Raw genomic sequence first — 25,510 nt, forward strand, 5'->3', positions numbered from 1 at the left:
TGCAGTGCGGGACTGCTGGGTTGCCATACATATATATTAGAATATATATTGAAGGAAGAACAAACACTGCACCAGTGACAAATCTTTAAATAAACTTGTACTTGTGTTGAGCTGTCTGTTTCTTTAATCTGCTTAATACCTTGGAGAGGGAGAATGGAGCTGAAACCTTTTTATTTTAAAATGTGCACATAAAAACAATGAATGGAGAGACATCAGTGGATCACAGTAAAGAATATTTTCATCTTCCTGCATTTTGATTGCCAATGAAATAACTAGATTTGACCCATTTTCCACAATCAAGTTCTCTTTTCAGTAACTGAAATGGAACTGAATAAAGGTTATTGGTTTGACCCAGCTAAAAATTGTCGTGCTTTCTATAGACACCATAGTCACAACCACCACTATTTAGGGCCCAGGGTCCATAGAAACTTCTTAACAAGAATAACTGTTCAGTTGTTGAACGGAGAGGTGGTGAGTTCTTATTTGTTGCAGGGCGTTGACAGCCATCTGTCAGGGATGCTGTAGCAGCATCCTTTGTCCCAGACCTGCATTCAGCAGCGGGTTTAGCTAGATGATCTCCAAAGTCCCTTCCAACTCGATGAGTCTACAAAACATAAATGGCGACATAAGAAAATTGTCATTCCTGTGCCCTTATTAGTAAACCTATGAATCACTAAAGGGAAATTATGTACTGATCCATTTAGAAGTGGAAGCTGTAACTATTTCCTTTCCTACACCTAGTATTTTTGGTACAGTCTGTCACCACTGTAGGTCAACCATGACTAATTAACAACTGTTGGGATTTTAGATCTGAAGAGGTAGCATTCATTAAGCTTCACTCAGTGGTTTAAAAATAGTAAAACGTAGCTCTCGGCTATTAAGATTAACTAAAAGGGGAGAGGAAAAACAAACATGGTATTAGACAATCAGCAAGATACCCAAACTTATCCCTTTGGTCATCTATTGTCTATTTGGTCCCCCTAACATTTCCTATCATGTCCATGCATTCTGTGGTTGCTATGCATTCTTCATAGCCATGGCTTTGTCAACTCTACAAAGCAAGTTTTTAAAAACTTGCACATATGTTTCCATTTAGGAAACTTTTTCCGTCCTTTTGGAAAACTTACAAAAGTCCAGCCAGTAGATGGCAGGCCGACAAAGCCTGATAAGATCATCCAAAACAATTTTCCTTTAATCGAAGAGGCGAAACAATAATTTCATTCAGAATTTTCTCATTTTAAAAGTTAATAAACATTTCTGTATTTTAACTACTGCAACAGGAACAGTTTAAAGTGCTACAGATATAAAAATATATATGATTAGACCCTAAATGGCCCAAGCCAGACAATTCCATTCTTGCCAAAATGTTCTGTTTTGCAGAAGTGAATAAAACAGGACATAATAAAGTGCAGATAATTTCCTTTATAATAATATTCTGCTTGTCTAATAATATTCAGCTTAGCCAAGTCACATAAGTCATTATTATTGCCACCAGTATAGTCTTTACAGGAAAAAGCAGGTACTAATAAATTGTATTCTGTCTTAACCTGCTTTCTGATTATTCTTCCAGGGGTTATATATACTGTATATGGAACTATAATACACCAACTTTACAATTATATTGAACATGTGTAACATGACTATGTCGTAATGCTTAACAGCTCAGGAAGTGGTGAAGAAATGGTTCTATTTAAATAGAGCTCTTTCGGTTCTAATAATCTGTAATATAACTTTAAGTGTCAGTTTCTGAAGAGAGCAAGCTAAAGATTCTTATGGTGAATTCAGATATTTGTTGAAGTGCTGGTTAGTTACCTCCCTCGCAAGGCTGTTGTAAGTATGTTGAGTGCTGTGAATACTTTGAATGTGCTACAGAAATACAAAAGCTGAAATCCTATACCAAGGGGAAAGCCACATGGAACTTGATTACTTATTTGCTTTATTTATAATTATTGCATTTAAATCCCACTTTTCCTCCAAGAAGCTCAAGGTGGTGTATATTGTTCTCCTCTTCCCCATTTTATCCTCACAACAACCCTGTGAGGTGGGTTAGGCTGAGAGTGAATGACTGCCCCAAGGTGTACCCAATGCAACACTAAGTAAGTGTCTCATTGGCACAAAGATTTCCACTTGTGCTACAGGACTTTGCACCCTCTCCTCTTCTCTCCTCGTGTGCATCCCCAGTTGTGTCCCTCCTCAAATCTACTCCAGAGCATTAGGGGAAACCCAGGACAGATTTAGGGGGCATGTAGGGGGAGGACAGGACGCGGGTGGCGCTGTGGGTTAAACCACAGAGCCTAGGACTTGCCGATCAGAAGGTTGGCGGTTCGAATCCCCATGATGGGGTGAGCTCTCATTGCTCGGTCCCTGCTCCTGCCAACCTAGCAGTTCAAAAGCATGTCAAAGTGCAAGTAGATAAATGAAGGTAAACGGCGTTTCCGTATACTGCTCTGGTTCGCCAGAAGCGGCTTAGTCATGCTGGCCACATGACCCGGAAGCTGTACGCTGGCTCCCTCGGCCAATAAAGCGAGATGAGTGCCGCAACCCCAGAGTCAGCCACGACTGGACCTAATGGTCAGGGGTCTCCTTTACCTTTACCTAGGGGGACGACAGGGAGCAAAGCCCCATAGCACTAATGGAAACTCTTGAGCTGCTGGAGCATAGACCTAGCACTCCATTGCATACAAGCCAGTGCCTCTTACTTCTGCACAGACATGTAGAGGATTGTACTACAAGTGTTATTTCTCCATCTTTCTCCATTAACAGAGTTGCCTATGTGGGTCCAGGGGTAGATGGCAAGTCATTCAAATAACTAGCAGTCCTATCTCTTCTCCCCAAATCCACTCATGGCAGCTTACCATGTAAGGCTGACTGAGGAAGGAGGGGGATCCTGCCTTTCCCCTATACCAACATCAGCTGTGAGAGGAGAAACAGAACCAGAGATAAGGAGCAGGGCAGAAAAGCAGCCCTTCCTCTTTTGGTATGGACAGTTCCCCTCAAAGTTCTGATCAGGCACGAGCTGGGCTGTCTTCCCATTGAACATGAAGCCCATATCTTAGAGTCTAATCTATGAGCTGGGATGTGCACAGTTCAAACCTCTGCTCTCAGTCATGAACTCAGTGGGCAAAGCTAGTAAGCCACTATTTTATCAGCCCTAGCCACAACCCCCAGCCTGCAAAATGGGCATAATAAAGGCCTCCTGCGCAAGGTTATTGCAAATATCACTGAACAATGTAAGCGAACACTTGAAATGTGTTACAATCTTCACACCCACTTCCCTGGCAGAAAGGTCCATTGAATTAAATGAGTCTGAGCTTCTGAGCAGACATAGAGAATTGCACTGTTATCATCCCATCTTGCTCCACCTACAGAGCTGATTCATTACTGGCTTGGATCAGGAGCAGATGAAACATACACTAGGTTGGCAGCACAGATGGAAGTAGCTTGGATGACCAGTTACAGAAGAATACAGGCCAGAGAGCAAGCACAGTTTGCCATCCAAGGGTGAGGAAGGCTTACACCTGCACTTACACGAGTGCTCTCCCCTGCTCTCCTTTGCTTCTGCTCACCCTAGAAGTGTCTGGGAAAACGGTATGTGCTTCAGTTACTTAACTTCAGTGCTCTGGTGTAGACTGTGGCAAAGGTCAGTTTGACCCATGGGTCGCTGGTGAAGTGCAAAAGCACCCTAAGACCAATTGTGTGAGAAATTTGAGGGTTTCTTCATAGTAGATTCCTACTAGAACAATATAAAAACAGTGCTGGGTTTTCTTTCTCACACTGTATAAAGGTCATATTTCATAGCTTATGGCCTCACAGCCATGAAATTACAGCCCTCTCATTACAGCTTCAAGGAATTCCAGCTATAATGGCTACCTATCAATCTGTGGTTTGGGATACAAAAGAAACACAGCATTGTGGGCAAAACCACCATTAGCTGGAATGTTCCTTGGAAGTGACGAGTCTCCAGAAAAACTTCTTGCTCCTGCACTGATGGAAATATAGAGGCTTGGTCCTTAAACTGCTTCACCCAAGCAAGCGCTATTCATTTCAGAAAGACCTGTGCCAAGGGAGCATTTGAGTATAGGGCAGATAGTTAAGAGGCATTAATCTTTTCTGGTCAACAGTGAGAATTGTGCTACAGCCATTTTATACATGTGAATTTAAGCAGCCCATGTATAGGCAGGGCAAGAATTTAAGGAAATGTACACTTTATGTTTTCTTCCAATATTGCATGTACACTAAAGAAAATTAAAGCTTACTCTTCTTGTAATAATAATTTGCAATAAATTTGTATCACTGCAGAATTGCATTGTAGCAATCAGTTACTGAAATCAAGAAAATGTACGTCCTACTAAATGTCTTTAAGGCTGCAACCGAACACTTCTAGCACATACAAAATAATATCTACTTCTCTGAGAAAGACTTGGGGAACTGCCTTTCACCCCTTCCATCCCTCTTTAAAGATGTTATACGTGCTTCAATTCTTAGGAGAAAAATGTTGTGTTACTAAACCAAGGTTGCATCTGTAGTACGTTACAGTGTACTGACCCAGGATATCATACCAGTGCTGCTCCCTTCATTGAAGTAGTACAATGCAGTACAATGCAAAGCCACTGATGAGCACATTACTGTGACAGGAGAGAAAGGCAGTTTTATGGAAAACTGAACCTGTGGCATTCAGAGGTATCTGTTAGTACTATATGGCTGAGCATATGGAGGTCTATCAGCGATATGCAATTCTAGAAAAGGCTAACTTCCTCAATCCATTTCAACCTGGACACAGCTCAGGGGTTGTGATGAAACTACTTCAGTTTTGTTTAGGAACAGTCAGGAGAAGTTAGCCTTTGATAGCTGGAATCACTGCTTTATTTCTATTCCCAAACGACGGGGCTTTTTCAGCAGTGTTGGGTAATTTCTGTTTTGCTGCATAAGAAGCTGCCTCTCTCAGTATTGCCTGCACTACATGGCAGCATCTCTCTGGCTTTCAGAAAGGAGGAAGTTCCAGCTCTACCTAGAGATTTGAACCTGGGATCTTTTGCATGCAAAGCAGAGGCTCTGCCCCTGAGCTGTGGCCCTTTCCCAGAAGCAATTAACCTATTCTGTAAAGGTCCATCCATAGCATTTGATATTCACATGAAACACTTAAGCAAAATCACACACTGATGGCATTATACAGGTTCTGTTCTTAACCACGCCAGTATAGCTGGAATACAATGCCACCACCCACCTTCCGGATGGAGCAAGGCAGTGGAATCATATTATACTGACTCTTGCTCAGCTACTCTGGTTGCCAGTTCGCTTCCAAACATGAGCCAATGTACTTGTTGTGACCTATGAATCCCTAAGGAGTTTGAAGAGGCCAAATGACATATATGCAGTTCTTGGTGGGGTGGAGTGTATGTCACATATGGTGCAGCCACAGAGTTTGCAATCTGAAGTTGAAGACAGGCATATAGGACTTCCACTTTCTTCCATTTTCCCCCAATGAAAACTATTCCCTAAGTGGCTTTTATCACCACTGGGGAAAAGATATCCCCACTTAGGACATCCACTTCAAACTAAGTATTGTCACAGTATTTGGTAAACGTCCCTGTACTTTATATACTGTGCAGTTCCACCCTTAGGGGGTGCTTTTCCTGCATAACTCCCCCTCTTTTTAGAGATTTATAAATTGGATTCTCCTGGGCTTGATCATTTGGAGTGGGGTCATACCCCCCAAAGGGTTGCCGCAGCACTTGAAGTTTTGTCTGCAGGGATACCAGGGAGGCTACCACGTTATGAAGCTTCAAGCACAAGATTAAACATATTTTATTTTGTCAACCTTCTCAGATCCTGGGTCAGGATTGTTATGCCGGTTGTTATTTGATACACCAATCCTGTGCATGGTTGTATCAGTCTTTACACGTATATATATATATATATATATATATATATATATATACATACATTCAGCATTGTAGTCTTCATGGGCGTAGCCAAGGGGAGGCAGGGAGGGGCAGCTGCCCCCTCAATCAATAAAAATCAGTAAAAAAATACATAGCTAGCTGAGCTTCTTCCCCCCAACAAAAGACCTGCCCCCCAACAAAAATCCTGGCTACGCTCATAATAGTTTTTATCTGTTTAATTTTTTCTCATGTGTTATACTGTTACCTTATGCTTTATTTTTGTACAGTTTTTGGGGGGAAAGTAAGCAATTAACATTTATATTTTAATAGTTCTGTAAGCTGCTTTGAGTGCTATTTTAGGCAGAATCGCAGCAGAGAAAGTTATACTCCTCACTCACCTTCCTCAACTTAACCTATTTTTAAGACTGTTTTGAGAAGGAAAAACTGGGTGATTCCATGTACAGTGGTACGTCGGGTTAAGTACTTAATTCGTTCCGGAGGTCTGTACTCAACCTGAAACTGTTCTTAACCTGAAGCACCACTTTAGCTAATGAGGCCTCCTGCTGCCGCCACGCTGTCAGAGCACGATTTCTGTTCTTATCCTGAAGCAAAGTTCTTAACCTGAAGCACTATTTCTGGGTTAGCGGAGTCTGTAACCTGAAGCGTATGTAACCTGAAGTGTATGTAACCCGAGGTACCACTGTACTCAACAGAGAATGGCTGAAATGCAAATGTAAAAAGTGAAAATAAGTAATAGATTTTTTTTTTAAGTAACATTTCTGGTGCCAGAGGAGTTATTTTTACTGTTTCAACAAGTGAAAAGGACTGCTAGCCCCATGAGAGTTTCCCTTCTCATCAATGTGCATTGCTCCTTCCATTTTCCCCCAATGAAAACTATTCCCTAAGTGGCTTTTATCACCACTGGGGAAAAGATATCCCCACTTAGGACATCCACTTCAAACTAAGTATTGTCACAGTATTTGGTAAACGTCCCTGTACTTTATATACTGTGCAGTTCCACCCTTAGGGGGTGCTTTTCCTGCATAACTCCAGACATGTCCTTCCATTCACAATATGGATCAGGAGAGGAGGCAGCTGAGGTGTTAGGCAAGTGTTTGGAGGCAGTGATGGACTGGATGTGGGCCAAGAAACTGAATCCTGAAAAGACGGGTGTGTTATGTGTTCCAAGTTATCAAATGTGGGAAGAGAGTGTTTTCTGGATAGTGGTTACATTCCCCTGAAAGGAGCAGGGGTTCAGGAGGCCTTGGTAGTTAAGAGTGCCTATTTCCAGCTATGGCTGGTTCACCAGCTATGATTCCTTTTAGGCAGAGATGACTTAACCATGGTGTTCCACGCTCTAGTTAAACTTCCAGATTGGATTATTGCAATCCTGTGTACACGAGGCTGACCTTGACTCAGAACTTGAACTGGTCTAAAATGCAATGGCCAGATTGCCTTTAGAATTCACATAACCCATTTTAAAGCAGCTGCACCAGATACATGTATGTTTCTGGGCCCAATTTAAGGTGCTCATGCTACCGTTTAAAGCCCTAAAAGACTAAGGCCCCAGATAGCTGCAAAGGCCACCGCCTCCGTAGAGACCCTGCTTAGTGTTAAGATTTGCATTGGGGGCCCTCTTAGTAGTTCCACTCTCTCAGAAGTTTTGAGGTAGTGCCTCTGTGGGATATTTACAATGCAGTCAAACCAATGATGTATGTTTGCTAGACAGGCACATGATAGGGGCTGAAGCTCGAAGAGTTTTCCTGTAAGTTTACTAGAGAGAACTCTGAGAGCCATTGTGCCCTGTTCTCACCTCATTCCAGCAACATGAGAACATATGCTGAGCCTGAGGCCCAGGTCAGACTCTATTTTAAACTGGACTAAAGTATGTTGTCGTAACTGGATTCCCATTTTAAGCCTGCCTGAACAAAGCTGCTGTGTCTGTTACTCTTCAACAAGTATTCTGAGTGAGAAAATGCCATTTTTACCATTTACAAGATTGTTTATGTGGTTATTGTTTTCAGGGGGGGAATACCAGGAGAATCCAGTCTGCCTTAAAACATCCTGAATGACTTAAACTAAAAGGTTAAAACTAGCCTTTCTAAGCTTCCCTTCTAAGCTGCAAAGGAATGCACTCTGCTAAACTCACAAACATGAGGAAGGATAATATCTAATAAATATATCCTCCCCTAGCATCTATACACATCCCTACAGCCACCAGAGAAGGCATTCTCTGTGGTAGCCCCTAAGTTGTGGAATTCCCTTCACACAGGTGTATGTCTGGCAAATTCACAAAATAACTTTTGGTGATACTGAAAATGCCCCTTTTACCCTGGGCCTTTGACACCTGAGATGTGTGTTTTCAGAACTCACCCGTTTCCTGTGACTGTAATCCGTTTTAAATGTTTTTAATTCTGATTTTAATTTGCTGAAAACCACCCTGGGATCTGCTAGTGATAGGTGGGTAATATTAATAGTACAACAAATACAACAAGCAAACCAATGCACCATTGGGAATAAGCTCTGTGGAATATAGTCCGACTCAGTTGTGAGCAAATAATACTGTAATAATAATAATACTGGACAGGCTGTAAGGCTTTTCTAAATAATATAGAGATCAATGTTTAAAATTTAACATTCTAAAGTTAACAAAAAAGTTTCTATCGCATTGCAGTTTCTCTTGAAATTTCCAGATAATTCTGACATAGTGAGCATATTCTGCTAGTAATATTTGAATGCAATACATTAATTTTCTTTCATCATCTGAGCTGTCTCTAGAAGCAGACCATAAAACTACCCCACTAGCAAACAAGCCTAGAGCAAACATTTACAGTATTTCCCATACTCATTTTAATTTTTGATACACAAAGAGATCAGATCTTTATTTTTTGTTATGCCTGACAGAACTCTGTGTCTGCTGGTGAAGTTTGTGTGTCTGTGTGTGTGTGATTTTTGGCTTTCTCTGTCCCTGGTGAGCACTGCTGCCACATTTTAACTTGAACTCATGGTCACCTGATACTTGACCTCTCACCCTGTGACCTCATTTCCAATAGGGCTTTAAGCTGGGGGATTCAAGGCTGTGGCACTAAGACAGTTACTTAAGGAAAGCAGGCCACTGTTTCAGTCAATGTCCTCTTATATCCCTGACACTTTTCACTAAAATATTTAACCTTCAACACTAGAGGAGATGACATTACTTTTATTTTTCTTGGTTTTGAGAGTATGACCTTTTCTGTCATGATTCTTTACTCACTTCTCATCCACCACTGAAGAAGAATCTGTAAAGGTATACCCCAAAACAGAAGGAAGCATTTAGTGAACGATTAAAATTAGGGAAACTTAGGAAGATATTTTGCGGTGTTAATCATAGTGTATCTAAAAGGGCTTTGGGTAGTCTGCCTTCTAACCCTTTCATCTTCTCCACACTTCGACTTGTATGAGATTGTAAGCCTATGGACAGGGTTTGTTTCTCTGTTCACTTTTGCAAAATTTCAACGTGCTATTCAAAAAAATATAGTGATTCCAGTTCTAAATCAGGGATAAAGAGCAGTTCAAAATGGCACAGATCCTGTATTGTCTCGCAGCCATTAAAAAATGAAACACTATGAAATGTAAACAAAAGTAAGAATTCTCTGCAAAAAAAATAATTCACAGGTGAATGAGAGTATTTGGCCACCGTTATGCACTTAATTGCACTTCACAATACATTTACAGCCTGCCTTACCAGTAAAGGAGTATCAAGTATCTGTGCTGCCATAAGGAAGACTCCAATTTGGGAGCAGACAAGTTGCTTCAGGGCTGGTGGAAGAGCAAAAACTGCAAAGGTAAGATGCTGGTACCAGGGGGAAACTCGACTGTTCAGTTCTGTAGTATCCCTGCAGAGTTGGAGTATGCAGTTTTTTCCATCTCAGCACTGAATGAAGCCGTTCTGACACACTGCAAGGTAGAAGGAAGAATAAGATTAAAGCACAAAGACAGAAAACTGCTGATAGAGGGTGAGGCACACGAAAGCGACGAAAAAGGAATGGACAGGTTACCCCATTGACTTCCCCTATGCCGGCTGTATTTGCTGCGTAGACAGAAGTGCTAACACATGTGAATTTAACCTGATGGTGTCATATTTGTACAATGAGGAATGTCAAGGCTGAAGCCCACTTGGAAGCAGAACCGCCAAGCAGAGCTTAATTTCTGAAATAAGAAAGTGACTGAGCTCATGCTCTCTGACCTGGAAGTCCTTAACCCAAATTGCAGTTGCGGGGTAGGAGTAATACCAACGGCCGGTGGAGAGGAAAAGACAGGCACTTTGCGTATGCTGTCTTGCTCTCTCTTCACGTTTCACGACTGAGGTGGGGGGAAAGTTCTGGGTTCAGATTTAGCTTAGCTCCTCACCCAATAAGCCCTGTTCCTTCATCTCAATTTGTTTTCACAAGTTACTCGTCTTAGGCTACTCTAGTTTATGAATGATCTCAATAAAAGGTAGAAAACAAAGTAAAGTCTGTGGACAATATAGCTTTTTAATTTGATTCCCCCCTCCTCTCCCCCTACACACAGACACATATTTTAACCATCATTTTTGCAGATAGCCTCAGGTGTGTAACCAGTTGCCGTGCTGATTCAAGAATAAGAGGAAAGCAGTCTGTGTACACACTACAGCAGAGCTTTCCAAACTTTGTCATGACACGTTAATATGTTGGCTGTAGTGTGTAAGTGTGTAGCACGAACACTCCCCATGCTCCTCCCGGGGCAGGAAAGGGGTTAGTTTAACTACCTGTTTGCTAGTAAAACTGAGTTATTGTGTCATGAAATGATGCCTGTCTAAATGTGTGCCACCAATATGAAAAGTTTGGAAAGCTCTGTGCTACACCTTTAAAGTATATTCTTTCCTTCAAAGAAGTGTGGATGCTGTAGTTGGTTAAGTGTTGCTGAGAACTGCTGGGTGTTGCTTGTGAGAGGTAAACTGCAGAACCCATAATTATTTGAGGGAAAGAATGTGCTTTTAATGTTCTGTAAAGGTATGGTATGTACAAAGCCTACCAGTACAGACAAAAAAAAAAGAAAGAAAGTTAAGGGTGTGCACCACAATCAATAGATTGGGGAGATGAGAACCACATTCAATAACTCGCAGTGTACACTTGACATAGGTATCCAGAGATGCTGTCAACAGCAACATGCTTTGAAGTGTTCAAAGCACTTCCGTATGATAATTTGGCCCAGGGGGGCGGAGCTGAAACTGAGAAGCAGTCGTTTACTTGGGCAATCTAGTGACTTAATGTTGACTGGTTCTCAGTCCCTTAGGCTGCTATGCTACATTAGGTCTCCATAGAATACAATTCAACTGCTCCCATCTCTGTCTCTATCTAGAGACTTTTTGCATCTCTAGCTCTGATTGGTCTTTCAGAAAACAAGATGGCAATACAAGTGACTCTTCTGGAGCAGTTGTGTTTCTTTGGATCAGGGTCATACAAAGAAAACCGCACACTGGGGCTCAATAACCTTATCACAATGCCTTTCAACTCTAGCAACGGTTGCATGTATGAGCAAATGTTTTGCAATGGCTTTGGTCATGCAGTCTCTTCTACATCTTTATTAAGGCTGTATTTAAAAAGAGTATTTAAAAAACTGTCTGATTTTTAACAAGAAAGGGAGGAAGGCTGAAAGTAAGGAACATGAAGGGAAGAAATAAGAATCTGTGTGTACTGTACTCCTAAATGTACAGAGTTCCCAAAGCTTGTTTCATAGGGGCAAGAAGAAGAGAAGCCAATAAAGTTCAAACAAAACCTTCATGATTTAAAGTGTTTGAGGATTTTAGTTATGCCAGACAAACAACTAAATTCCTATGGAAATAAATAAATTTTGCCAGCTTCTTCCCAGTGTCTTATCCATTAGTGGAATCCTATATCCCACACAATGTTTCTACAACCTCTGATCATAGAATGAAATGTTCTTATTTGCTTTTAAAAATAATGATGATTGTGATCATTTGTGTTGCTGAAACATTCAGTGGAAGCACTTCATAGGCTCTGAGATGTTGATTCCATGAGAGCTGGAACTAAATATATGTTCTACAGAGAAAAAGACTCCATACCTCTCTACCTTATTTAAGCTGCCAAGCCCACTAATTAATATGCAGAAGCTGTGAGGGCGTATGGCTAGGTTTATCCCAAAAGGATGCTGGTGAACTCATCTCCCTGCCATTTCAGAAGTAACTCATTAGGGAAGTGGCTTTCAGGCAGGAAGGAACTAGATGAACAACAATGTGGCTTCTGTTTTGCTCTTCAGTTTTGAAGTAGGACCAACTCAGATTTATTTTATATGATTATCTCCCTTAGATGGGGAGGATAAATGGATAGAGTAGCAGTCAGAGATATCCAAGTGCTCCCTATCCTTTTTCTCCACTATTTATTTGGCACATTCACCTGGAAGCGTCACCAAACCCTTGCAAAGCATCAGCCATAGGACTCTTGGCTGAGTCAGGAAGATCTTGGAGGTCGTTTTGCTATCCCATCCAAAAGGACAGAGGAGTAGCTCAGAGGAAAGAATGACCATAACTCACACTTTTACCTACAGAAGTCCTCAGGTTCAGTCTTCAGCACCTCCCGGTAGGGCTAGGAAAAATCCTTGCCTGAACCCTGTAGAGTCACTGGCCAGTCAGTGTACATAGGAAACTGCAGTGTGCACAGAAAACTGCCACTGTTGGGCAATTGATCCATCTAGCTCACTGTTGTCAATTATGACTGGCAGAGGCTAAAAGTGGCTCTTGCCCCTTCGTAAGGGAACTACCTACGCACATATATATATATATATATACACACACGCATACATATTTGGTTCTGTCAGGTTAGGTCAATCGCTGTATTCTGTAAGCTGTTTCTCCGCCACCCATGCCACCGCCAACGAATTGTTAAAGGCATTATACATCTGATGTAAACTGTTATTGAACATATTGCATAAGGTACTTGAGTATATTGTTATGGACCCATATCTTAAATATGTGTCCACTGCAGTTCTGTCCTGGGGGTCTTTACTGGAGATGACTACACACCACAGAGGTTATTGCAATGGACACTGTTGGTTTAAAAATGACAATACTGCTTTGCTTACTTGGATGAAGTTCGCAAGAATTGCCCAATTATCATGGAATGATTTTATTTCTCATACAAATATTAACAATTTATGGATTAAATTTTTGATTCGTTGTTTCTTTTCTTTATTACGTTTGCCCTTTTTTGATAATAAATCAATTTTTAGAAAACCAAATTCATGGAGGGCAAGGCTCTCAATGGCTTCCATGCCTGTCAGATGCACAGTGCCACATTGATGGGAATGGCAGGTATGCAGAGCCTTGTTGTGCTCATGTACTGCTTACAAGCTTTCCACAGGCATCTGGATGGCCAGTGTTAGAACAGGACACAGGGACTTGATGACCCATTGGTCTGATCCAGCAAGCTTGTCTTACGTTCTTTTGTCCCTCGTGGGCACTTTGCAGGAAATGTAAATTTAGACTTAATCTAATTACCAGAGGAAGATGTTTGATGGAGGATGCCCAGTGTAAACTTTCCTGGAATTAATTAATATCTGACTAAGGGCATGGAGATGGATCCTTGAATTAGATATGGCCAAGGTTTCATGGCTTAAGAAGGCATACACTCATATTATTGCTGCCCTACTGAGACTTCCAACCACAGCCACTATTGGAGTGGAGGGGGATATTTAGCAGGAACCACTGGGGCTTCCTCTGGTATTGAACCTGATACTACCACAGCTTAGTCTGATTCTTTGCAACACTAAAACTGAACATCCTGATACTGCTGCACTGGACAACAAAAAATGGTTGATCTCGCATGATTTTGTAGCCAAAAGTCTCTAGTGGAATCCATCATTTACTATTGTATATTGCAGTGTTCATATGAGCCAGTAGGAATCAGAAGACCATTTCAACAGATATTGTGCAAAAATTCTGCAAAACCAAGTTCCTACACCTGCTTTTCTCACCATGACAAGAGTTTCCAAATGCCAAACTGGAGGCACATTTCTGGGACAAAAATGGTGACTATTGCACTGTTGTGGTTCTTAGAACAACTTTGTCACTATGAAGAGAGGATCATCCATGGAATCAACTGGGCAACATTTATTTCTCCTGTCTGCCTCCATTAAAAATAAGAAAGAAAATATTCCACCTTTATGCCAATGACCTACAACTCTTTACACGAACTATCTTCTTCTTCTCTTGCCCCAGTCTCTACTCTGCTTCTCATCAGATAAGTGCCCATTACAGTGGTACCTCAGGTTGCAGACACTTCAGGTTACAGACTCCACTTACCCAGAAATAGTACCTCGGGTTAAGAACTTTGCTTCAGAATGAGAACAGAAATCGTGCGGTGGCAGCGGGAGGCCCCATTAGCTAAAGTGGTACCTCAGATTAAGAACAGTTTCAGGTTAAGAATGGACCTCTGGAACGAATTAAGTTCTTAACCCGAGGTACCACTGTATCTAAAATATAATTCCACTAAAACTGAGCTTCTGGTTTTCTTATTGCTGCAACATCACCTTTTCTTGTTCTTGATCATGCTAGTGTTTGCAGACTTATCAAGGCCGGAATTGTGTCTTCTTCTAACTCTTCCTTTCCTCTTCCTCCACTCTTCCAGGTCTTGTTATTTTCAGTTGTTTAATATAGACCTTAATTCGTTATTTTCTTTCTGCAGGCTTTGCCAGCATTTTAGCCCATTCTCTCATTTATTCTCATTGACTATTACAACCTTGTACTTCATCTTTCAACATCTGTTATTAAATAACTTCCCTCTCCTGCGTGCTGCCGTTCATTTGATATATTCTACTTGTGGCTCAGTTTGCATTACTCGGTTTCACTGTTCTCATCACCAGTGTCCTCTCACTCTCTCCTTGATTTCAAATCAAGACGCCTGTGAACATTTTCAAATGTCTTACTGGTTTTGCTCTTCTGTAACTATTTTGTTTTCTTTCTCTGTTCCTCCTCAGGATCTTAGACCTACCTACAGATATCAGCCTTAAACCTAAAACTGCCCTCTTTATTCCTTTGTCTACACACACACACACACACACACACGTGTGTATTATTTATTTTCCATTTAATTATATACATTCACATCATCATTACCCACTTTACCGTCTCTTTAGAGCCTATCAACATCCTTCCCTCCTGCCTCATGGCTATCAAAATTCACCTTTATATCATTGCATATAATGTCCTTTGTTCCCATCTCTCTGCAATTCCTGCCTTACATAGTGCTCTCTTCTTCTGGCTCTGTGTTCGAACCCCTCCTTTAAAAAAACCATCATTTCACCCCTTTACTTCCCTCCACAATGTGTCTTGTCTCTACATTAGATTGTAAATCTGTGCACAGGTTTTAATTAACCTGGCAAATTTTAGGTGTATCGTAAGTTATTGTTCTGTCACAGCTGTTGTTGTTGTTTTGTTGCTTATTATTATTTGCAGAACAAGCTAAACTGGAACATGATGAAATCAGACTGCAATGGTCCTTTTCCTGTTATACCAAATTTTCACCTGTCTTAATGGCTGGTGAAAGAGAATGCCTACCATTTCAATGCACCTGTTCCTCTCCTCCCATCTCTCTGGGTCTAATAGGTTCCCCTCCTTAAAAGCAAAGTCAATGAGTGTCATAGAAAGACATATACCCCTTTATTGTCACATGGTAGGTCTAATTAGAATCACTGTGGGGAGAGGTGGCTAAACCTGTTCCAGATTAACCTGGATGTTTGGAAGAAGCAAGATTTGGCCGCCTCTCTATAGTCTTGCTGACTCTATCTGCAGCTTGGGCACATTATAACACAGACCCAAATGGAGTCCACTACTGTAAGCACAACCCCACCTTTTTATCTAAAAGGTCCTACTCTAGGTCTCATTTCTTTGTCACATCAGAGTGTGACAAAGAGACAGAACCCAGGAGCATGTGGGTGTTCATCACCCCCATATTTTCAGCTAATACATATCAGTCTTGTAGCACTAGGTTTCAAACAGCCTCAACTTCAATGTTTCCATAACTACATACCACATATTATATAAATTTCACATATACCAGAGCAGAAATTAAGGTGGTCATGAAGAGAAAACCGTTCCAAAACAATAGTCTTATTAAAAAGGATTTTAAAACAATATGAGTCAATAAGGCTTCTTCCTGTGTACTGCAAGATTGATGGTACTTCCTTTTTCCCAGTAACTAATGCTAATTTATGATTTTATCAGTTTTCTTAATTTTGTTAGCAATCCCCTGCCCACTTACTTAGATGTTCTACTGAACACATTGTAACTTCTGAAAATCACTGGCTTGGGTTGAACCGCATGTCAGAAAGGCTGGCGTATCCTCTTGGATAAAGGAAAGGTGGAGATGGTTCTTTTCGTCTCAGCCTGAGGTGGATAATTCTGAAAAACAAACATGAAGCTTGGATTATGTAAGTTATATTAGGAACTATGCCTATTTCTCCTAAAAGGCCCACCCTCAGGCACCCATACTTCAGCATGAAGACCTAACACCCTGGGCTCTCTCTCAGTCCCTGAACCAGAAAAGGGAGAATTCACACCTACACAAAGACAGACTCTCTTGCCCTAACACACTCTCCAAGTTAAATTAATTGCACTGTCTCTCAGATCAGCTGACTCTTCAGCTGGGTGGGTAGGTTTTTTTTATTGCTTTCTGATGAACTCCTACTACCTTTGAAACAGTGTGATTCTATACATGTCTACTCAGAAGTAAGTCCCACTATACTCAGTGAGATTTATTCCCAAGTAAATGAGTTCAGGACTGCAGCCTTTAATGGTCACTTTCAGTTTCTGTCTCTTCCCCCCTCTTTTCTGTCCCCTTGCTGAGAAAAGTTAAGACTAATGTAGCAATTCATTACTTTAGGGGGGAAATTATAATTAAGTTTCCTTACAAAATTAAAATTCTTGAACTACAAAAATAGATTTTTTAAAAATAATAATCTGACATTAAAACATTGGCAAAATGTCAGGGTCTTATTCTTGGGGTAAGGGTTCTGAACTTGTTTGGGTGTGTGTTTTCTTATTAAAAAGATTCCTCTCGAATACGTGTAAAAAAAAATATCTCGGCAGCCGAAGCGTTTTGGAGGAGGGCTTCCCCAGGGTCACCTTTTTGTTTTAAAATGTACTGAGTTCTTTTTCAGGAGAAAAACAGGCAACTTTGTATTCTCTGTCTAAGCTCTTCACCTTCTCCTACAATAAAAATCGATTTGTACCCATCATCCACGATCTAGAAAATAAAAAACCCAATATAATTCGTGTATCTGTTACTTTATGAAGTAATAGAACCTTTGTGTTCCCCTTTGTAACAAAATGTGCTTTGGTGTCAATTTCCATAATTTGTTAATGACTAGCTGGGTGTGTTTTTTAAGTAATCATTTTGTTTTTAGATTCTGGCTGTACTGCTCCTTCCTGAAGCTGGTGCAAAAGAGAAATATGATACATCCCAATCCAGACCACTTAAACCGAAGTATTTCAGTATAATTTGTCCCAAAATTTGAAAAAAAATTGTGTGCGTGTGTGTGTTTAAATCCCACTTGGGGTTGTGACTTCTTAGCGCCTTCTGAAGACCCAGAGCGGCTTATATCACGCTACTTGCTTACAATTCGTGTGTGGATCTGTCTTAAATATCCTTTACATCTCGGTCTTTTACGCGTTAGCTGAGAAGTTTAAAACAACCACCACCCCGCATTGACTGACTGAGGTTCTCCCCTAAGCGCCTTTCCGTCTTTTAAGATTCCTGCCTTTAGAATAAGCGTGAAAATTGTCAGCAGCGGCGCATTCAGTTCCAGCGCACTGTGGTGGCACACAATACAGTAGCCATTTAAGCGCGGGGGGGGGGCATAGATCTACAGAGCTTCTTGGAGCCTGCTTTACCTGGAAGTAACTCCCGTTGACTTCAGCGGGGCTTACTTCCAAGTAAGCACGCGCTATCGACCAGGGAGCCACGGTCGCTCTCCAACCCAGCCTTGGCATAGTAACCTCGGGTTCCTCTGTTTTTGCGGAGCGCAGTGCTATTCACCTTTCACTTATTGTCCGATTTGGCTAGATTAGGGGGAGGAACATTTTGTTACCGGCGTGAACTGTCTCCCCTTCTTGCCCCCCCCCCCACCTCCTTAGAGGATGACCTATGTGGATGGGCACTGTTTGTGTGTTTGTTTTTTAACAAGCGCCTAGGTTGCCAGATCTGGCCAGATCCCACCAGTTGCTGGCGCGGGGCAGTAAAGACCAGCGCCGCCAGCAGCCTCTCTAGCGTAAAGCGCCTTACAGATGGCAACGGAGGGGGACACCCGAAGGCAGCCTGCTTTGGGGGCTCATCGCAAGGTCTTTTCCCCTGTGCGCCCGAGCGTCTTCAGGTGCAGGCGTGAAGGGAAACGTGCCCCGATCCCAACTGTTGTATTCTTATGTTGCTGTGGTTTGGGGACACGCATACTATTTCTCCCGGGAAGGTGGCACGTTGGCACGCGTGTGCGCTCGCGCGCTCGCCCTCCTCGCTTTCAGGGTGATTCCAGTGTTTGGACCCGTCTCCCACTTGTGTAGAAATCCGAGGTTAAGTTTCCACTCATAGTGATCGGGGTGAGTGTCCAAGCCGTGGGAAAGCGGAAGGAAGATGTGCCTGGTTTTTTATGGTTAAATGAATTACTACTAGTACTATTATTATGATTATGATTATTATTATTATTATTATTAACCTGGGCGCAAAACAAACAAGCACCCAAACGGGAGGGAGACGTGAGCTGTATTAGTGAACATCTGAAGAGGGGGGAGGAGGGAGGCATGGGAGAGAGACGTCTTCTGGACTGATGAGTTGGGTGTCAAGAGAAAAGCGCGGGATGGAGGCTTTGCGGTGACTTAAGCGAAAAGAAGACTGCTTTCCTTTCCCTTCCACCCACCCTCAGTTAAAAGGAGCCTAGAATAAGGCCAGGTCGTGGCCGCCCTTTCCCACCGAGGCTTCCCAAAGCAGCTTCGACGCCACAGTCCCAAGTCCCCTTCTCCAAATTCATGCATCCGGGGAAAGAGGGGAACCCCGCGCCAGTGGCGTAGCGTGGGGGGTGCGGGGGGGCCGGCCGCACCGGGCGCAACATCTGGGGGTTAGGGTTAGGGGGCGCAAATCCATGGGTTAGGGGGCGCAAATTACTTGCCTTGCCCCGGGTGCAGACAACCCACGCTACGCCACTGCCCCGCGCCCACCCGTCCCCAAAGCTAGTCATGCTGCATGCAGCCACTGATCTGGCCGAGAAGCTGGACCCTGTCTGGAGAAGCAGAGCAAGAGGGAAAAACCCGACCCTTTGGCCACCCCGGTTGTCTGGGCGCGCACAACCCTTTGGTGAAAAGGTGTTAAACCCAGCTTGGCTCGGCGGCGCCCTTGGCAGAGAGCCTCCGGTGCTCCTCGGCCGCCGCCTCTTCTTCCCCCTCTGGCCAGCCGCCAAGGGCTTGGAGATGCCACCTCTGCGAAGTGCAACTCCCCGCCTTTGCCCGAGGTGGCCTCTCGAGGGGAGCGACCCACATCCGAGGACGCAGCCGCTCTCTGTCTGCCTCTTCCCATCCCTTTCGCCCGCTGCCTGACTGCTGGTTTGCGCCTTCCAACAGGACAAGCTCTCTCTCCCACCAAACTTTATTCAAGACTGTTGCTCGCTTTGCCCCCCCCCCAACTCCGGACTCCCCTCCATCCAGCCTCCCTCCTCCTCCTCCTCCTCCTCCTCCCCCAAGTCCCATTCGCTTGTCGCTCCCCCTCCCTCCCGTTTCAACCAGGGGGGGCGCTTGCGCACTGCTGCGCTCTCTCACATCCCTTTGCCCCGTAGAGCTTTCCTGAGATTGTCGTCGGGTAAGTAATGTATTAAATAGCCCAGATCACACACAGTCCTCAAGTCTAGCTTTCCGTCCACAATAAACACTCCTAGCCTCCTTTGTGAACCCAAACAAACCTGTCTATTGCCTAATTAGCCGTGAAAGGTAAGCGATTGGGTTTTGCGAGTCCCATTACTACCAGCATTGCGCTCGCTTGCTTGCTTGCTCCCCCCCCCCTTCTCTTTCTCTTCCTCCCTTTCCTTTCTCTCCGAGGGGATCCTCCAGTCTCAGGTGTGTGTGTGGTCCTGATTCTGGAAAGAGACAAAGTTGCCCGAGGGATGGAGGGGGTGGGGGTTCAGCTGGGTTGGTAACTCGGCACAAGGGAGGAGGGAGAAAGGAAAGAAAGAAAGCCACTCTCGCTTCCTTGCTGCTCTTGCGCTGACTCCAATTAGGCGAGGGGGCAGATTGATCAGGCAGGGCAGCGCGCCTGATGTTGCTGTCAATTTCACTTGATCCGCAATTGGCTCCATGCATCAAAGGGGTCTGAGGACAAGAGGCGTCCTAAGCCACTGCTTGACAGAAGCTCCTCTTGCCACTCAGCCAGCGGTTTTGTCCTTTTACGCACCGTGTGGGGTGTTCCTCCGTGTAACTTCGGGTGGATTACTTGCGGGCTTGTGTATATCTGTGTGTGCCTCCGCGCGCGCCCGCCCGCGCCCCTGTTTGTTGGAAGGTTGTCAGAAAGTTCTGTTTTATGTTGTCGTTTCGGTACCCCTGTTGGGATCCGGAAAGGAATGTTGGCGCTGCTCGTGTTGTTTCGGGGGAGTTGGGAAGGTGATTTGGCTTGAAAGGTGTAACTTTGTTTTCCATCCAAATTATAGCGCCAGAGTGAAGCACTTTTAAGGGTCTGGCAACGCCAAAGGTGCTTGAACTGAAAAAACACGGTGGAAGCAATTAAAACTCCTCCTTTCGGATTAACAACCAAAAATTGATCGATCTGTCAGGAATACTGTTGATTTATGAAAGGTGCTTATTTCCTTGGTATGGAGAATTTTATGTTCTCTAGGTGAAACTGAGTTCACCCAGCTCCACAGTAGATTGATGTTTTAATAAAAATAAATAAAGAGAAAAAAGCTCGCCTGGCCTTTGGGGACATCAACTCTCAAATCGCAGTTAGACTAACAAATCAAATTGTATTATTTTTACATTTCATACCTTTTAATCTAATGTCTAAAAATGGCAACGATTTTCTTGTGCGGAGAGTGTTGAAGTTGTTTTGTGCGCCTTTCTTTTCTTTTTCTTTAATACTGCGCTCTTAAAAGTTCAAATAACAAAGCAATCAATGTTTCATAAGCAAAATGGCACGGAGAAAGAGCTGGGTAATTTTGATAAGTGACTTAAACAGCAATCAAGATCTAAAGAAGGATCTAATATGAGCAAACGCCAGGGATTTGCCATGAAAACGCAAAGTGTCCTCTAGGTGGCAGACTGCACCCGCTATTCAACCTTTACAAACTCTTTTCTTTTTTAAAAAATTCTCTCCCCCTTTTCTCCTCTCCCCCCCCTCCTTAAAGCCAAAGGGAAATTTGGGTTGCGAGAAAGGGTGTGGGGTGTGTGTGTGTGTGTGTGTGTGTGGAAGAGGGGATGAATCCCAGCACTTGTTGTTTACCCAACACAATCTGCGATTATTTCTCAGACCTAAATAAGCTTTGAAACACAACAAGCCGCAATTTTTAGGGTGAAGAGCGGAGTTAAAATTAACCCTTGGGCTAACCGCTGAAGTGTGTACTTGTGCGTTTCAAAGGAGGGGGGGGGATTCCAAGTGTCCCACTTGAAAGGGAGAGAGGAGATTGATATGCAAATCAAGAGCCACGCTAAACGCGCGCAAGAGAAATCTTGCCCCTAACAGTTATAAGGAAGGAAAGTTTAAATATCTACCATAAATCACTTTTTGGGGGGAGGGGAGGGGGCGGTGTGGGACAGTTCATCCTTTCATCCACCAAGTCAGCTTGCACGGCGCTGGCGCAGCTGAAAGCAACACAAATGCGCGCGGACGGCCAGTTCTTCTCCCCCCCCCCGTCCTCCTCCTCCGCCCCCCCCCCTTTGCAATGTAAATTTCAGCGGGACAAATTGCTTATTAATAGTCTAGAAGAGGAGCCCGTTTCTTTCTTTCTTCTTTTCTTTCTCTGTTTTTATTTCTGCATGGCCCCTAGCTATGCTCTGGGCAGCCCAACCGCCCAGCAGTTCTCTCCTCATTTCAATATACTAAAGAAAATGCAAATCACCCGCGTGCGACACACACACTCGCACGTCATGCCCTTCCCTCTTCCTCCTCTTTTTTTTTTTTAATGCCAAAGTTAAATTAGCAACAACTTTAAGTGACTTTACTAACATGGCACAATGTACGAAGCGGGGGCGGCGGGAGGGAAATAAGCAAGTGTTCTTACTTACAAACCGTGCTCTTTTTAAGAGTCACAGCATTCCGTGTTTATTATTGTTATCCCGATTCTCTCTTCCTGGGTTAGATCGAAACTCCCAGTGCAACAAACAAATGACATCTCGCCCAGCTAAACTGTCCAGGAGCCATCAAAAAGCCTCTCTTAATAGGCTGGTCCGGGGAAGTCTGTCATGTAACTTTGCTCGGTGGTGGACCAGCTTTTAAGGCTTTAATTATTGAAAAGGATGCGCAATCGTGGGCTATGGAGAGAGAGAAGCCCCTAGAGAATGGAGGTTCCTTGTTTCTCCACTGCTTTGCAAGATTGCGGGGTGGGGTGGGGGACACGTTAGAGAATCTCCTTGGCCCTGGGAGTAGCAGAGCATGGCCAGGTCTCTCAGCGCAGTTGAACTGCTGCTGGAGGATCCTCTATCCAAATGCTCCACTTCCTTTACGCTCGACAGGGAAAAGGAAGTCGCCGAAAAATTGTGCCAGTCGGCTCTGGAGCATTATATCCTCTCTGCAATCTTGGAAATATCTGGGAACTGGAGGTGTCGCACCCTCCCCGCTCCCAAATTAGGCGAAATCGCCTTCAAGAGCGCACCGTGTTTTTGAAGGAAATGTGTCCCGAGTCCCACCCAGCTCTGGTCCTCGGCAGGACAAGGGTGCGCGCGCGCGCGTGCACCGGTTCCCCAAGCACATTAGGTTAGACTCAGGAAAGAGCAGGAAAGAGTTAAACTCTCTATTATTCAGGCGAGGTCTTGTTAGGCTGTAATCTGCATTTTCTAACTACTGCGTAATAAAAAAAGTGAGAAGTTTGGAGACACCTTTCTTGATTATACCTTTGGCGATACTTTAGGTTTTACATTTAATTTGCATTTTGTTCTTAGTGAATATTGAAGTCTTGAGTGGAGGATTGAATTTTATTAGGACATCTGGACTGACAATATCAAATCAGACACCAGCGTCCCAAAGCATGCTAAAATTTCAGAGTTAATTAGAACGAAGTGTGTTTAATTAAAGCCAATTATAATATCTGAAATGATCGGATCGATCCTTGTTTGTTCAGTCGGAGTCGGTGGAGATTTTGATGGTAGGATAATGAAGACGGGTCGGCTCGCAAACTTCTTTGCAGGGAAGGGAGGTGGCGTTTTGTTTGTTTTTTTCTTTTGTTTGTTTACGAATAAACACAGGCCCGGCGGCGCAGGGAAAGGGAGAGGACAACAAAGGGCCATTTAAATAAATGCCGACGAACTCTCTGGCTTTGCTTTTCCTGGAACCGCTGGAGGTCTTTAGGAAACGATGCGCTTTCTCGACCCCTAAAAAGCTGCGAAACTTCCTCCCTTGCCCGATCCTGCCTGCTTCCAGGAACAATCCCCCACGCCGCCAGCCCTCTCTCCCCTCCCTATATTGGATTGCTCTTTTTTTTTTTTTTTCCCTTTCCCCTACAGCCTTCATTCATTCATCGCAAAGAGAAAGTCTTCCGGGCAAACAACGTTCTTCCAATTTGACGTTCGTTTTCTCCCTCTCTCTCCGTGAGGTTTGCTTAGTTTAAACCAATGCTTCTGGTCTGTATTCTCCGCTCCGTTCCCCAATCCTTTCCCAGACACGGAAGCGTCCTTTCCTGTCCCTCTAAACTAAAGGTAGACTCTTCCAAGCCCCAAATGTGACGGACGTTCCCCTGGTTTCTTCTCCCAGCTGAACGCGTTTCCCGTGGTTACTTTCCGCACTATTACCTTCGCTCCTGAATCCCCGTTTTCCCCTCCCTTCTCACTCTCCCCGGTTGCCAGAGCTGCCCTCCTGCTCCGAGAGCCTCTTTACTCTCAAGTAGCGGCACCCTCCCGCCTTTCCCCCGTTTTTTCTCTACTTGGGAAGGTTGTTCCAGGCTAACCATCTCGGTGCCATTTCACCCGCGTTTAGTTTCCCAAGGCGGATGCCCTGCTTGCAGATGCCAAACTAAGGACCGCTGCTAGGAGGGAGTTCGTTGGGAGAAGGTGGGAAGAGAAAACTCTCGCTTCCTCTTAAATCTGAAACGTCGCGTTTATACTCAGCGGATCCGAGAGGCCTAAGAAACTTCGGAGCAGCCTCCCAAGCGGAGGAAGCTGTTTCTCACCACTGCCACTCAAAAGAGGGGCAAATGGAGCCCAATAAGACCGTGGAATGCAGAAAGGGAGGGAGAGAGGCAGAGAGCGAGAGAGATGCTACTTTTTGTCCCCTCGACTGACGATCTCAATCTTATTTGCGCTGAAAATCTCGTCTCCCCACCCAAGGAGGCGCTGTTCGTCAAACTTCACCACCGCCGGGCGGCGAAGAGACGCTAGAATTTCTTTACTTAGAGAATTATATCTCTTTATTCAGGGAGATTTTGGTCTATGTGTGTTTCGTGAAACTCGCCTAATAATAGAGTTAAAAGGTCTTTTCTCAGCGCGCGCGCCCCGCACCATCCCCAGTCTTTGCAATCTAACCAAAAGGAGGTAGGCGGGGATGAGAAAGGAAATCATCAAAGCAGCTCGTTCACAGAAAGAGAGAGAGAGAGAGAGAGAGAGAGAGAGAGAGAGAGAAGGAAAAAACCTTGTTGCTACAAAACTTACGTTTTGCTCCAGTTAACCAGCGCGTTATTGTCCGCCTCACCTCCTTAAGACACTACGAAGAAAAAGCTTAAACGTGGTTTCGTCTCCCCACGCCGGTTTGAGCAGAGCTATTTAAGATTCCCCCCCCCCAACTTGCTGTGTGTTTGTTTGGTATACATAGTACCCGCCTTGCGCTTGGCAGGTGTGAATGCTAACCTGAATAAAGCCAATCGAAGCTCAATACCATATTTTGTCTGGTTTTGTATGGGTGGGCTAGGACTGCGAAGCGGGGCATTCCCAAGACCGTGCTGACGTTCACACGTGCCTGTCCGGAGTCTCGCTCCGGAGCTAGAAGCGAACTCTGCACCAGAGCCTGGCAGGTGGCTTTGCACAGGCGTGTGTGTGTGTGTGTGTGTGTGTGTGTGTGTGTGAGAGAGAGAGAGAGAGAGAGAGAGAGAGAGAGAGAGAGAGGGATTTCCAATTCCTACACTGCCACTCGCCGCTGTAACTTTGCCCTTTTGGGCTGGCGTGCCTGGGATCTGTTTGGAGAAGGAAACGGTGGTGGATTAGATTCGGGAGGGAATCAAAGTCCAGGCGAGGAGGGCGGTCCAATTCCTTCCAGGTCCAGGTCCCTGGGCTCGCCTGCCTCTCAGCTGGACGGTCACCGGAAAGAGGGGCCGCCGCCAACCTCTGATCTGCCGCTGCTGCTGCTGCTTCTGCAGTAGCAAAAAGAGGATAGGGCGGCTTGGAGCCAGAGCTGGATGCTGTTGGAATTAGGTCCCCTGGCCCAAATCCCTCCTGCACTGAC

At 44.1% G+C, this 25,510-nt stretch overlaps 1 protein-coding gene and 1 long non-coding RNA gene across 3 annotated transcripts in view; one reads left to right on the forward strand and one right to left on the reverse strand.

The window, feature by feature from the left end:
• Nucleotides 1-209: 209 nt before the first annotated feature.
• Nucleotides 210-25,510, reverse strand: LOC307216809. The gene is made up of 4 exons (XR_013839330.1): nucleotides 24,724-25,510; nucleotides 16,160-16,299; nucleotides 9,607-9,818; nucleotides 210-604 (listed from the first exon to the last, which is right to left on the reverse strand). It is a non-coding gene; the product is annotated as an uncharacterized lncRNA (long non-coding RNA).
• EBF3 (EBF transcription factor 3) overlaps nucleotides 9,603-25,510 on the forward strand; it is a gene marked incomplete at its 3' end in the record, with an annotated part of 669,366 nt that continues 653,458 nt past the window's right edge. The window contains exon 1 of one of the 2 annotated variants that reach the window (XM_079977373.1): nucleotides 9,603-9,706. Of the gene's footprint in view, nucleotides 9,707-19,758; nucleotides 19,867-25,510 lie in introns of those variants that run through there. The other variant, XM_079977384.1, reaches the window with a different exon arrangement.

Source organism: Podarcis cretensis (assembly GCF_951804945.1).
Source record: "Podarcis cretensis genome assembly, chromosome: 5".
NCBI lineage: Eukaryota > Metazoa > Chordata > Lepidosauria > Squamata > Lacertidae > Podarcis > Podarcis cretensis.